This window comes from Rhinopithecus roxellana, chromosome 8, assembly GCF_007565055.1.
Source record: "Rhinopithecus roxellana isolate Shanxi Qingling chromosome 8, ASM756505v1, whole genome shotgun sequence".
In the NCBI taxonomy this organism is placed as follows: domain Eukaryota; kingdom Metazoa; phylum Chordata; class Mammalia; order Primates; family Cercopithecidae; genus Rhinopithecus; species Rhinopithecus roxellana.
In genome coordinates, this window is record NC_044556.1 from 87,297,360 (window position 1) to 87,307,349 (window position 9,990).

The window sequence follows — 9,990 nt, forward strand, 5'->3', positions numbered from 1 at the left end:
AATGGGCACTGTCTGGAGTGGACAGAGGACAGGAGAGGCCCTGACGGGTGTCCAATGCCACCTCACCAATGTCACACCCACCTTCACCATGACTTTCTCTATCCAAATCCCAGGGGCCTAAGCTTCAGGACCCCTCACTGGCATGCCCCGTCCAGGCCCTAGGAGAGAGGTGTTGTTACTATTATCTTGTGTTTACAGATGAAGAAAATGACACACAGTGAATGGAAGAAACTTGTCCACGGCTTGAGAGCAGCAGAAGAGGGCAAGTCTTATCCGCTGACAATTCCTTTGCTAATCGTTAAGGAAACAAAGCACAATGACGAAAAGTTTAGAGGTTTAAGGTTTAAATAATGCTCCAGGTAGGCCGGGCACAGTGGCTCACGCCTGTAATCCTAGAACTTTGGGAGGCTGAGGTGGGCTGATCACAATATCAGGAGTTCGAGACCAGCCTGGCCAACATGGTGAAATCTCGTCTCTACTAAAAAGACAAAATTAGCTGGGTGTGGCAGGATAATCACTTGAACCTGGGAGGTGGAAGTTGTGGTTAGCCAAGATCACGCCATTGCATTCTAGCCTGGGCAACAGAGCAAGACTCCGTCTAAAATAAATAAATAAATAAATAAATAAATAAATAAATAATTTCCAAGTATAGTCACAAGACAAAAAAGAGTGACTCATGAAAGGAGAGAGGACTTAAATACTCTTAAGTACTGGCTGTGGGTTAGGACAAGAAAGAGGGAAATGCAAGGAACTGGATAGAATGACTGATTTAGTGGCTGGGCGCAGTGGCTCGCGCCTGTAATCCCAGCACTTTGGGAGGCTGAGGCAGGTGCATCACCTGAGGTTAGGAGTTTGAGACCAGCCTGACCAACATGGAGAAACCCTGTCTCTACTAAAAATACAAAATTAGGTCGGGTGCGGTGGCTCAAGCTTGTAATCCCAGCACTTTGAGAGGCCTAAACGGGCGGATCATGAGGTCAGGAGATCGAGACCATCCTGGCTTACCCGGTGAAACCCTGTCTCTACTAAAAAATTCAAAAAACTAGCTGGGCGAGGTGGCGGGCGCCTGTAGTCCCAGCCACTCAGGAGGCTGAGGCAGGACAATGGCGTAAACCCGGGAGGCAGAGCTTGCAGTGAGCTGAGATCCGGCCATTGCACTCCAGCCTGGGCGACAGAGCGAGACTCCATCTCAAAAAAAAAAAAAAGAAAGAAAAATACAAAATTAGTTAAGCATGGCAGGAGAATCACTTGAACCCAGGAGGGGTAAGTTGTGGTGCGCAGAGATCGTGCCATTGCACTCCAGCCTGGGCAACAAGAGTGAAGCTCTGTCTCAAAAAAAGGAATGACTGATTTAGGTACAGGAGAGCAATTTGTTAATACACTTGTGCATAACTTTGCTCACTTTCTTTCTGTGTTGCTAAAGTAATTTGTAGGCCAGGTACAGTGGCTCATGCCTATTATCCCAGCACTTTGGGAGGCCGAGGCAGGTGGATCACTTGCAGTCAGGAGTTCGAGACGAGCCTGGCCAACATAGCGAAACCCCATCTCTACTAAAAATACAAAAATTAGCCGGATGTAGTAGAGCATGCCTGTTGTCCCAGTTACTCGGGAGGCTGAGGCAGGAGGATGGCTTGAACCCGGGAGGGTTCAGTGAACTGAGAATGTGCCCCGTACTCCAGCCTGGGCGACAGAGCCAGACTCTGTCTCAAAAAGGAAAAAAAAAGTAATTTGTAGAAATTCACATAAAGGTAGCAAAAAGGTATATAAGTCGTCCATAATCTCAGCTCTCAAAGGCCACCATTATGAACGCTTTTGTAAGTTATGAATGAACGCTTTTGTAAGTTATGAATGAACGCTTTTGTAAGTAATTATGAGTGCTGGGATTACAGGCTTGAGCCACCCATGCCCGGCCAGAGCAGATCTTATTGTGTTTCTTGTCCATTCCTTCCCAGCTTACCTACCTTCATTTGTCCAATCACAGACCCCAAGACCCACAGACAACAGTAAAAGGTCCGAAGGTAGAAAAGCCAGACCAGAGGCCAAGTGCTGGGCTTTTCCCACACCATGTGCAACTGTCCCCTAACATTTGTACCAGCTGCTTCATCATAACCATACAGAAAATGGTACCTGGCCAGTCTCTTGCTAGGTTAGTGTGCAGCTCCCTGACATACTTGCAAGTCTTGTTCCAGGTCAGGTCTGTGGTCCTGTAATTCCAACTCTGTCTATCTCTCAACTAGAGGCATGTGGGTCAGAGGCATTGCCTCTGACTGATGGACACTGAAGTTCTGCATCTCCCAAAGGTCACAGTAAAGAGGCGTTGAGGGGTGGACGGCGAATGTTACCCTCTATTTGTAACCGTGGAATGCAGAGACGTAGCCCTTGCTCTTCCCTCTGCCCAGCACAATCTTCCTCCCAAAAGCTGGACCACTTAATCCCACTTCCTTCGAGATCATCTTACCAGAGGCCTTTCCTGGCCAATCTCTATATAATAACCATCCCACTCACGCACACCCTTGGTCCTCTCCAGAGCCTTACCCTACTTTTTCTTCACAGCACATACCACTTGTTTTATATATATATGTGTGTGTGTGCACATAAATATATATATTTGGATTTATTGACTGTACCCTCTACCCTTTTCCCACTAGAAAGAAAGGCCTATAGGGGAGGAACTTTGGTTTGGCTCTTAGCTGTATTATTATTACCCACTAGCACAGCTGCCAGTCAACAAATATTTGTTGAAGGGATTAATGTAATCTCTCCTCCCACTTATATTACTGTCCTTGCAGTTTCTAATTTCAACTTACAAGTGGACTATGAACTACAAATTCCTACACTATGCACTGATGCTAATTAAAAAATCATTAGGATGGCCTGGAATGAATTTGGCTTAATTTTAATCTGCCACCTGAATGTGGTCCAGGTTCCAGGTGAAAACAAATATAGGATCCTTCAGGATTTGAGACCTGCAGTACAGTAATTCCAGCAGAGATAAGCAGGGTTCCTGGAATTTGTCCCTTATCCCCTTCACTGCTTAATCACACAGTGTTCCATGCCCAGGCCAATCGGCATTACCTCCTGACTTCAAAATGCCCTTCTCCAGCTACTGTGCTGGTAAAAAAAAAAAAAAAAAAAAAAACTCTGTGAGGTCCACTGGAGCAAATTTTAATTTTAATGTGCCAAGTCACCAAAGAGCCAGCTGATTTGACTTGGCTGCCAAGGAAGGAATGGTGAAAAGTATGTGGACAAAAGAGATCATTTGTTGTTTTTACCTCAAACAATTCTCAAAACATATTTCATATTGAGAATGAGACAGGCACAAATGCACGTCTGGACTGTACATATTGTTGAAGGTAAATTCATTTGCTCAGTGAGTCAAGGTTGGCAGGAAATGTATAGACCTGGCTTCTGATGCTGAGGCTTCAGCCAGTCATAAAATTATCTAGATCATTTAAGACATAATTACTTCTATCTCAGCCAATTATTTCAGTAGAAAGTTTTTTTCTTGGCCGGGCGCGGTGGCTCATGCCTGTAATCCCAGCACTTTGGGAGGCCAAGATGGGCGGATCACAAGGTCAGGAGATCGAGATCATCCTAGCTAACACGGTGAAACCCCATCTCTACTAAAAACACACACACACACACACAAATTAGCTGGGCGTGCTGGCCGGCGCCTGTAGTCCCAGCTACATGGGAGGCTGAGGCAGGAGAATGGTGTGAACCCGGGAAGTGGAGCTTGCAGTGAGCTGAGATCGCGCCACTACACTTCAGCCTGGACAACAGAGCGAGACTCCGTCTCACAAAAAAAAAAAAAAAAAGGAAAGTTTTTTTCTTTCTTTTCCAAAACAATCCTTAATTCATTAAAAGTGCTTATTTCAAAATATTTTATAGAGAACGGGGTTTAGAATGTGTATATACAGGCCGGGCACAGTGGCTCACACCTGTAATCCCAGCACTTTGGGAGGCCAAGGCAGGCGGATCACCTGAGGTCAGGAGTTCGAGACCAGCCTGGCCAACATGGTGAAACCCCATCTCTACTAAAAATACAAAAATTAGTTGGGCATGGTGGTGCATGTCTGTAGTCCCAGCTACTCAGGAGACTAAGGCAGGAGAATTGCCTGAACATGGGAGGTCGAGGTTGCAGTGAGCTAAGATTGTGCCACTGCACTCCAGCCTGGGTGATAGAGTGAGACTACATCTCAGAAAAAAAAAAAAATGTGTATGTGCAAAGAATAAAGTGAACCTCACGTGACTACACTAGAGACACAAGCACCTCCAGAGACCCCTGAGCACTCTGCCATTCCATCCCCTTTCCTCTCCAGAGGTAACCAATATCCAGACCTTTGTGTTAACCACCCCCTGGCATTTATTCTTAGTTGTTTTTATCTCTCTGTGAATCTCTCAAAAACATTGTTTAGTTGGAAAAAAACTGAGCAGTAAGCACAGACCTAGCTTTGTAAGGGGAGGGCAACGATGCTCCCACGCTCGCAAGCTCCCTGAAGATGACTTGAGTGGAGCTTCCGGGCAGAGACTGGCTTCCACACCCCCTCGAGTTCTCCAGAGTCCCTCTGGGGTTGTGTCACAGGGCGTAGTGTCAGTGACGTGCTGGCTGACCAGCAGAAACATGGGCAAAGGGCATGGGCTGCTCTGGATTTTCTGCCTCTAGATTCACCACGGCTGCAGTGGGTGGAAACAGACCTGGAAGAGATGGTCAGTGACCCCGGGCGCTCTGGGAAGCAGGGCCTTTCATCTTCTTTAACCTGGGCACACCCGAGCATTTTTATCATGTACAAGGACCATCGTTACTCTGTGATCATAACCCTCCGCATGTCTGTCTTCTGAGTCACAGCCGCAGTCTGGACTGGCTGCTCGCTATTGCTAGGCGGGAGCACAGCTGTCCTCCCAGGAACTCCCTTGTCCTCCCCCGGGTTCAGGATCCCTGTATCCCATGTCTCCTTTTTCCTGGGACTACTTCTGGGGGAGCACATCGTCTGATAGCTTCCCGAGAAAGGGTGAAAAGATGTAAATAGACAAGGCTGCCTGACATTACTCGGGGCGGGGGGTGTCCAGGTGCCCCCTATGCACTGCTCCTCTCCGAGGGCTTCCTAGGAGACAGTCCGCCAGCTGGGGTGTTCTAATTTGGACTCAGTAGAAACTCTCAAAGTGGATGCAGTCTCAGAAAACTAGGAGGGTCAAGAATTGAGTCCGTTCTTGGCTGATCCCATCTCTGACAAAAAAAGAGAGAGAGAGAGAGAATGAGAGAGAATTGAGCCTGTTGTAGTGCACAGCATTCCAGCTACTGCATTCCAGCTTGGGCAACATAGTGAGACCCCTCTGTAATTAAAAAAAAACAAAAACAAATGGAGCCTGGAGGAACTTAAATTAGCATTGTCCTGGCCTTGGAATGCCTTTAGAAAAACAATAGAAAAACCCCTACGCCCAGCGGTGCAAGCAGAGATAAGGGGAGCCTGTCAAGCACTAGTGTACCAAAAATTCAAGGCCTGGGCCCCACAGCTCCCTGGCAGCAGCATTTGACCCTTATAAGGCAGTGTAAGTTGTTTCTAGGTGCTGAGGAGGCTGGGGATACAGGAGGCAGCGAATCCACCTCTCTCCTCCCCTACCTGGCAGTCCCCACCCCATCCAGGCACTGATAAGATATTGCAGTCCTGACTGTGTCTCCTTGAGATTTAAGAGAGGTATCGGGAGACACACCCTATGTGTTTGGCTTCCATCCCCAGCCCGGCCCATTTGCTGCTGGGAGTAAACCAAAGCAAAAGCACTCTGAAATGGAACCAAGTCACCATTCTCTCCTATCTGGAATCTGGGTGAGACTTTGTGGTCTTAGTCAAAGCATGCTGACCTGGGGGCAGGGGACATGGGCCCCACCCCTGGGAGCCACGTGTGCATGCTCCTGGACAGTCATCATCTGGGCCCTGGGTTAGTTCCTCTTCTTTAAACTGGAGGTTGGGTGTCAGGGGTTCTGCGCTCATAGAACATAAGAATCACCTGGAGAGATTTAACTAGCTGCAGCCGCCCAGGTCCCACCTGGAGACTCTGATACACTTGGTCTGTAGGGAGGCCCAGGTAACATCTTTTTGAAAACTCTTAGTTGATTATTGCATCATCAAGCTAAGAAACACTCACAGATGACTCTAAGGACTTTTGTAGTGTTATGATTCGTAATTCTGATAAGAAACTATAGGTAATTTTTTTATTTTTTAGAGTCTCAGGCCAGGCGTGGTGGCTCATACCTGTAATCCCAGCACTTTGGGAGGGATCCGCCGAGGCAGGCGGATCACGAGGTCAGGATATCCAGACCATCCTGGCTAACACAGTGAAACACCGTCTCTACTAAAAAAAAAAATACAAAAAATTTAGCCGGGTGTGGTGGCAGGCGCCTGTAGTCCCAGCTACTTGGGAGGCTGAGGCAGGAGAATGGCGTGAACCTGGGAGAGTTTGCAGTGAGCCGAGATCGTGCTGGGGCCTCCAGCCTGGGTGACTGAGCGAGACTTCATCTCAAAAAAAAAAAAAAAGTCTCGCTCTGTCACCCAGGCTGGAGTGCAGAGGTGCAATCTCGGCTCACCGCAACCTCTGCCTCCCGGGTTCAAGTGGTTCTCGTGTCTCAGCCACAGAGTAGCTGAGATTACAGGCAAGCGCCACCATGTGTGGCTAATGTAGGTAAATTTTTTTTTTTTTTTTTGAGATGGAGTCTCTCTCTGTCACCAGGCTGGAGTGCAGTGGCACGATCCCGGCTCACTGCAACTCTGACTCCCCCGTTCAAGTGATTCTCCTGCCTCAGCCTCAGGAGTAGCTAGGATTACAGGCATATGCCACCACGTCCTGCTAATTTTTGTATTTTTAATAGAGCCTGGGTTTCACCATGTTGGCCAGGATGCTCTGGATCTCCTGACCTCCTGATCCACCCGCCTTGGCCCCCCAAAGTGCTGGGATTACAGGTGTGAACCACCGTGCCCGGCAGTAGGTAATATTTTGCAACATAAAATCCAAGAGTAGGCCAGAAGCAGTGGCTCATGCCTGTAATCCCAGCACCTTGGGAGGCTGAGGTGAATGGATTGCTTGAGCTTAGGAGTTCGAGACCAGCCTGGGCAACACAAGGAAACCCTGTCGCTACTAAAAACACAAAAATTAGCTGGGTGTGGTGGTGCACACCTGTAGTCCCAGCTATTTGGGAGGCTGAGGTGGGAGGATCACCTGAGCCTGGGGAGGTCAACGCTGCAGTGAGCTGAGATATCACACCACTGCACTCCGACCTGGGTGACAGGATGAGGCCCTGTCTCAAAAAAAAAGGCCAGGCGTGGTGGCTCACATCTGTAATCCCAGCACTTTGGGAGGCTGAGGCAAGCAGATCACGGGTCAGGAGTTTGAGACCAGCCTGGCCAACCTGGTGAAACCCCGTCTCTACTAAAAATATAAAAATTAGCTGGATGTGGTGGCACACACCTGTACTCCCAGTTACTCGGGAGGCTAAGGCAGAAGAATCGCTTGAACCCGGGAGGCAGAGGTTGCAGTAAGTCAAGATCACATCACTGCACTCCAGTCTGGGCAACAAAGTGAGACTCCGTCTCAAAACAACAACAACAACAACAAATCAAAGGGTAACCTCAGATCTCCTGACAGGTAGTCTTGAAAAAGAAATATCCATCGTTATCTAGTATTCAATAGCACTTAAAAACTACAACGCAAGCACTGGCTTCTAATTATGCCTAAGGAGAGATGTTAGCACTCTTTAATGTCTCTAGAGTTAAACATTTGTCCATTTTCTTTCCTTTTTTTTTTTTTTTTTTTTTTTTTGAGAAGGAGTCTGGCTCTGCCACCCAGGCTGGAGTGCAGTGGCCGGATCTCAGCTCACTACAAGCTCCGCCTCCCAGGTTCACACCATTCTCCTGCCTCAGCCTCCCGAGTAGCTGGGACTACAGGCGTCCGCCTTGTCACCCGGCTAGTTTTTTGTATTTTTAAGTAGAGACAGGGTTTCACCGTATTAGCCAGGATGGTCTCGATCTCCTGACCTCGTGATCCACCCGTCTCGGCCTCCCAAAGTGCTGGGATTACAGGCTTGAGCCACCGCGCCGGGCCCTGTCCATTTTCTTTTTTCTTTTTTTTTTTTTGAGACGGAGTCTTGCTCTGTCGCCCAGGCTGGAGTGCAGTGGCCGGATCTCAGCTCACTGCAAGCTCTGCCTCCCGGGTTCACGCCATTCTCCTGTCTCAGCCTCCCGAGTAGCTGGGACTACAGGCGCCCGCCTCGTCGCCCGGCTAGTTTTTTGTATTTTTTAGTAGAGACGGGGTTTCACCGTATTAGCCAGGATGGTCTCGATCTCCTGACCTCGTGATCCGCCCGTCTCGGCCTCCCAAAGTGCTGGGATTACAGGCTTGAGCCACCGCGCCCGGCCTCCATTTTCTTAAATGTGTTACTCCCTAGACTAGAGGATGGGTATTTCTTCACTTTCGTCCTATCCATTTAAAAATCACTTATTTATTTATTTATTTATTTATTTTTGAGACAGAGTCTCGTTCTGTTGCCCAGACTGGAGTGCAGTGGCGCGATCTTGGCTCACTGCAACCTCTGCCTCCCAGGTTCAAGCGATTCTCTTGCCTCAGCCTCCTGAGTAGCTGGAAGTACAGGTTCCCGCCACCATGCCTGGCTAATTTTTGTATTTTCAGTAGAGACAGAGTTTCACCATGTTGGCCAGGCTGGTCTCGAACTCCTAATCTGTTGATCCACCTGCCTCGGCCTCCCAAGGTGCTGGGATTACAGGCGTGAGCCACTGTGCCCGGCCACTTAATTATTATTTATTTATTTATTTATTTTTGAGACAGAGTTTCACTCTTGTGGCCATGCTGGAGTGCAATGGCATGACCTCGGCTCACTGCAACCTCTGCCTGCTGGGTTCAAGCAATTCTGCCTCAGTCTCCTGAGTAGCTGGGATTACAGGCATGCACCACCATGCCTGGCTAATTTTTGTATTTTTAGTAGAGATGGGGTTTCACCATGTTGGCCAGGCTAGTCTCGAACTCCTGACCTCAGGTGGTCCACCCACCTCGGCCTCCCAAAGTGCTGGGATTACAAGCATGAGCCACCTCGCCTGGCCTATTTATTTATTTTCAAGACAGAGTCTTACTGTGTTGCCCAGGCTGGAGTGCAGTGGCACGATCTTGGCTCATTGCAACCTCTGCTTCCTGGGCTCAAGTGATCCTCCTGCCTCAGCCTCCCAATTAGCTGGTATTACAGGCACAGGCCATCACACCTGGCTAATTTTTTGTATTTTTTGTAGAGATAGGGTTCTGCCATGTTACCCAGGCTGATCTCAAACACATGGACTCAAGTGATCTGCCTGCCTTGGCCTCCCAAAGTGCTGGGATTACAGATGTGAGTCACAGTGCCCGGCCAAGCTAATGTTTCTAAGTGCACTTGTCTTTTTCCTCTATCCCATGACACTAGGAACTATTAATAACAAGGCCTGTGACATTTTGGCTGCTAAAGCACAGAATCTCCAAACCCGTGCCATGCAAGGTGCCAAATTAAAGTGGATACGAATAATCTCATTCTTCACAAATGAATCTAGAGTAGACTAAACTGAGGCTGGCAATAAAGAATTTAAGAATCTTTCATTGAGATTGTTACTTCAATGTTCAAGTTCTTAGTGGGCTGAGAAAAATAAAGCAATTTTTTTTTTTTTTTTTTTTTTTTTTTTGAGACGGAGTCTCGCTCTGTCGCCCAGGCTGGAGTGCAGTGGCCGGATCTCAGCTCACTGCCAGCTCCGCCTCCCGGGTTTCCGCCATTCTCCTGCCTCAGCCTCCCTAGTAGCTGGGATTACAGGAGCCCGCCACCTCGCCCGGCTAGTTTTTTGTATTTTTTTAGTAGAGACGGGGTTTCACCGTGTTCGCCAGGATGATCTCGATCTCCTGACCTTGTGATCCGCCCGTCTCGGCCTCCCAAAGTGCTGGGATTACAGGCTTGAGCCACCGCGCCCG

The 9,990-nt window shown here is 48.4% G+C and overlaps 1 long non-coding RNA gene across 1 annotated transcript; it reads right to left on the minus strand.

The window, feature by feature from the left end:
* Window positions 1–332: 332 nt before the first annotated feature.
* Window positions 333–5,184, minus strand: LOC104677275. The gene is made up of 2 exons (XR_750024.1): window positions 4,673–5,184; window positions 333–598 (listed from the first exon to the last, which is right to left on the minus strand). It is a non-coding gene; the product is annotated as an uncharacterized LOC104677275 (long non-coding RNA).
* Between the last annotated feature and the right edge of the window lie 4,806 nt (window positions 5,185–9,990).